This window comes from Neophocaena asiaeorientalis, unplaced genomic scaffold, assembly GCF_003031525.2.
Source record: "Neophocaena asiaeorientalis asiaeorientalis breed wild unplaced genomic scaffold, Neophocaena_asiaeorientalis_V1.1 scaffold229, whole genome shotgun sequence".
NCBI lineage: Eukaryota > Metazoa > Chordata > Mammalia > Artiodactyla > Phocoenidae > Neophocaena > Neophocaena asiaeorientalis.
Window position 1 is genome coordinate 5,195,757 of NW_020174096.1, and position 5,145 is coordinate 5,200,901.

The 5,145-nt window shown below is 44.6% G+C and overlaps 1 pseudogene; it reads left to right on the plus strand.

Annotated features, from left to right (window-relative positions):
• Positions 1-304: 304 nt before the first annotated feature.
• On the plus strand, positions 305-921 carry LOC112406002 (threonine aspartase 1 pseudogene; annotated as a pseudogene).
• The last annotated feature ends 4,224 nt before the right edge of the window (positions 922-5,145 follow it).

The window sequence follows — 5,145 nt, forward strand, 5'->3', positions numbered from 1 at the left end:
CCCAGGGCAGCAGAAGGGCCTGGAATTGTCCTTCAGCTGGTGATCCCCTGTAGGGCTATCACCTTGCTGACCTCATAACTCAACAAAATATAGCAGATGCATTGTCCTAGTAAATGGGGAAGTACAACTCTTTGACAGGCCTTCCATCTCCATAAAGTTTTGGTTTATTTAAATAATATTTACATCCTGTATGTTTACCACGTTTTATGTATTGTAAACAACTGCATTTTCTCCCCAAAACTCTGTAACGCAAGCCAAGAAAATCGTCCAAAAGTTAGTTCCGTACTTCCGGTGCTGTGAGGGCTCGGGGCTGACGCGGAGTAATTCCTCTCCTGCAGTTACTTTTGGATGGAAGTATGCTCTTTTCCCAGTAGAAGATGGTGATCTTGGAGAATGACCATGGAGAAGGGGATGAGTTCTGGAGAAGGACTACCTTCCAGATCATCTCAGGTTTCGGCTGTTAAAATAACAGCTAAAGAGTTGGAAACAAAGCAGCCCCATAAAGAGAAGCGAGGGGGCTTTGTGTTGGTGCATGCAGGTGCAGGTTATCATTCTGAATCCAAAGCCAAGGAATATAAACACGTATGCAAACGAGCTTGTCAGAAGGCAATTGAAAAGCTACAGGCTGGTGCCCTTGCAACAGATGCAGTGACTGCAGCCCTCGTGGAACTTGAGGATTCTCCTTTTACAAATGCAGGAATGGGATCTAATCTAAATCTCCTGGGTGAAATTGAGTGTGATGCCAGCATAATGGATGGAAAATCCCTGAATTTTGGAGCTGTTGGAGCACTGAGTAAAGTTAGTTCCATTGGAAAAAATACTAAGATTGTTCTCTCTCCTACACAGTCACATGTACAAGGCAGCCTTTTGGATGGTTACAGCTCTCTGATTTCTAATCTCCAGGTCAGAAAATTAGCCTAAACAAAGGCATCTTCAGAAAACTTGACCTTATTTCTTTAGAGCAAATCAGAACACCATGCTAGCAATATTCCCAAGAATAGAATATGGCAGACAGGAGGAAAACCAGGCCCTGAACTGACATTATCTTGGCTTGTGTATTCTTCAGCTACCTGTCTCTATCCAGTGAGGGGCAGCGCTGATTTTTCTTTCCAATGAATGAAGAAAAGAGACTGGAGTATCTTCCAAACTGTATGACGTAAGATGTCATTAAGTATTATGGGAATGTACTTTAGGACTTCCCTCCCTGACAGCTGGGGTCAGAGTGAGCCTGCAGATCTCCTAGCTCCTATCTGAGGTATTGTAGGAGGCAGACAGGCTGCTTTGGGGCTGAATCACTTTCTGAAGGAGGTACTCAGTGTACTTCAGCCAATCCCTCATAGCTCTGCCTGGTCTGAGTGGGTCTTCTCCTTTTCTAGACACCTGACAATTCCAGAGCTCAGAGATGAGACCATGAAAAACAGCTGAAAAAAGATCATGTGTTAGGAACACTCGGAGGAAGCTATTGTAGTTAGTTGGAATTAGTAAAGTTAAAAATCAAACTAGAAGCAGCCCATAGCAGATTAAAGATGGCCAGAAATGCTTTAACATTCTTCTCTTGGAGAGGTGGGGTCTCATCTCCTTCCTCTTGAATCTGGGTTGGCTGGTAATCACTATCAGATGAAGACAGTGTGGCAGGAATGACACTCTGCCAGCGCTGGACCTTAACTCTCAGATAATGGGCCGTTTCCACCTTAGTCTCTCCGAGTGCTAAGCTGCATGTTAGCAGTCTGACTACCCTGCTGGAGAGATCCTGAGACTACATGCAGAAGGACGGCGGCCCAGCTGAACCTTACCTTCCAGCCATCCCCTCCAAGGTAGCAGGCATGTGACCCAACAGAGCAGCCTGGACACCAGCTGAATACCACTAATTCCAGTGGATGCTGTGTGGAGCAGAGGAATCACCCAGCTAAGCCCTGCCTGAATTCCTAGCCACCAAAACAGTGCAATATAACAAAATGGTTGTTATTTTAAATCACCAGGTTTTAGGGTAGTTTGCATTCAGCAGTAGGAAACACATACACAGCCTCTGGGAAGAGTTCATAATTTTAAAAACAAAATCTCCAATTATGGAAAACTTGATATATTCTAAATTTTAGCCACCAGTTAAAAAATAGATTACAACTAAGTGTTTATGCTTCAAAATATGTAAGGAAGGGCTTCCCTGGTGGCGCAGTGGTTGAGAGTCCGCCTGCCGATGCAAGGGACACGGGTTCGTGCCTCGGTCCGGGAGGATCCCACATGCCGCGGAGCGGCTGGGCCCGTGAGCCATGGCCGCTGAGCCTGCGCGTCAGGAGCCCGTGCTCCGCAACGGGAGAGGCCACAGCAGTGAGAGGCACGCGTACCGAAAAAAAAAAAAAAGTAAGGAAGAGGAAAGCTAGAGAGAAAAGATAGGCACCTCTTGCCTATTGGCAAGGCTTCCCAAAACAAATGCCATATAATAGGTATGTTTCTGAAAGTTGTAAGTAAACTGTATTATTGTAAATCTTTGTAACAAATATCCATAGAGTAACTACTACATGTCAGTCACTGTGTTAACCACCAAGGTCATAATAATGATCAAAATAATGATCAGAATCTTGTTTTCTGGTAGGCAACTTAATATGTAAATGTAAAGATTGGCTTAAAACAGGAGTTGGCAAACTTTTTCTGTAAAGGCCCAGACAGCAAATGTTTCAGGCTTTGCAGGCCAAGTTTGCCAAAATAGTGCAAAAGCAGCTTTAGACAATACATAAAAATATTAGAGCAACTGAGTTCCAATAAAACCTTTTTTTTGGGGGGGGTACACTAAAATTTCAATGTCATATAACTTTCGTATGCCTCAAAGTATTATTCTTCTTTTGATTTTTTTTCAACCATTTGAAAATGTAAAAATAATTCTTAGCTCCCAAGCTGTACAGTAGGCAGTGGGCTGGATTTGACATTCATACCATAGCCTGCCAACCTTCGGTTTTTCAATTTGATCAGATGGGCCTAAAACAGGTAGAACTTGCAAAATAAATAAACGAAAGGTTAGTACCATCAGATGAATTTACTGTTTTGGATTGCCATGAATACAAATATCTCCTTTCTATTTCTGATTTCTCCCATGAATAAGGGCATAAGCCATCTGGAAGAGCAGGCTCAGATGATTTACCAGGGAGAAGCTCTGGGAAGCATCAAAAACCCAGACGAGAGGAGATGCTGGCCAAGGAGGGCAGGAACCACAGAGCCTGAGAGGGAGGGAGCATCAGCAAAGGCAGCCTGGCGCTGTGTTAGCTTCAAGCAAGAAGCACACAAAGAGCAAAAGTGGGATTTGGACAGAGTGTGATATGTATGAAAAATCTCCCTGCTTTGCAAAATGCCCAGTGCCCGTAGGTATAGCTCCTCTTGGAACAAACTTTAGACGCCTAAAACCATATAAGTTGGAAGCACAGAATTAAATAAAGAAGAGAATTTAAGAAGAAGACATGCTTCTTATTGAGTGGCTATTTCTGGGGTTTTTTCACCTGGTTGCCACCCACCTTTCCTTTAAACTTTGCCATTCCACTTTATGCTGAAATAAGCTTGCTTTGGCAAGAGACTTGCTAAAGGTTTGATGCTTTGCATATTACAGTTTTGTTTTTGCTTTTTTATACAAAGAGCCTTAAAAGTTATTGTAAAAATTGAAAAATCTATACAGTAGCTCTTCACAGGAAGCCTGTTGCCCACCCCACCTCCCCCAGCTAGCCCACCCTCTCTGTCCTCCAAGTATGACTGCACAGAAGAGCTAACCCTGCTGGGAGAGAGAATCTAACACACACACACACACACACACACACACACACACACACACACACACACACACACACGTCTACCCTTTGTAGTTGAGAATGATGTGTATCCTGGCGTATATCCTTCCTGCCTCCTTCCGAAGCTTTCAGTGACATGAAAGTGTGTTCTCTATGCCCTGGCTAGCAGCTGTGACCTACATTTTCACATTCTGATGTTCTTTGCGGCTTCCTCTTCCCCTCATGGGGCCTATGATGCCTTCGTTCAAAAGACTCTTTCCAATAGCTGGTGGCTTCGTGTCAGGCAAGTCCCCAACTGTCTCCACCATTCTGTGTGGGCAGACACCCAAACAACAAAAATTAGGTAAGCACGCAAAACAAAACCAACCTAAAAGAGGTCTAATACGTTTTGGAGAAAAAAAAAAAAAAATGAACCTTTTAACGATATTCAGGCAGCATTTTGCGTGATTTATATAATAGCAACTAGATGACTAATGTCTTGTAGGTTCCTTTTCACTCAGAAGGTCACATGATTCTTCTCTTGGGTACAAATAAACCACTTCCACTTTGCTTAACTTATGAAAACAAAGGCTTCCAACAGTCAACAGTATCATTTTTTAAGTAGATTCTGTAACACCTCCCTCACCCTGAAAATCATGCTCTTTTTTCACTTAATGCTTTAGCTCTTATTGGCAGAAATTTTTTTTTTTTTTTTGCGGTACGCGGGCCTCTCACTGCTGTGGCCTCTCCCGTTGCGGAACACAGGCTCCGGACGCGCAGGCTCAGCGGCCACGGCTCACGGGCCCAGCCGCTCCGCAGCATGTGGGATCTTCCCGGACCGGGGCACGAACCCGTGTCCCCTGCATTGGCAGGTGGACTCTCAACCACTGTGCCACCAGGGAAGCCCTCCACCTTTTTAAATTGGGATTCCAACTCTATAAATGTCCCTCCCCACCCATCCCTCTATGCCTGACTTGGTGAGCAGCTTGGCTTTTCCCCTTATTAAGAGAAAAACTCTTCATACATTCCTTCTCTACAAACATTAGAAACAACACCATGAAGTCAGGGCATAGAAGGGAGTCCTCAGCCAACAAGGATCCTTCAGCCCTTCCAACTATGACACCACCTCCGCCCTCCTCACTCTGCCAACCAGCTCACAGTCTTTCCACCATCACTGCTCTTCCAGCATCTGCGGCTGTCCAGAGCAGGAGCAAGAGGCTTTCCTTTCAAGTCAAACAGTAGCCTTGGATGATCAAGCCCTGTGTCCTGGAACATGACCCTTTTCCCCACTCATCTTACTCTATGAAGCCGTGGTAGGCAGAGAGAGATCTCCCCAAAATATCCATGTCCACCTCCTACTGCCTGGAACCTGTGAATACATTGGGTTACACAGCAAAGA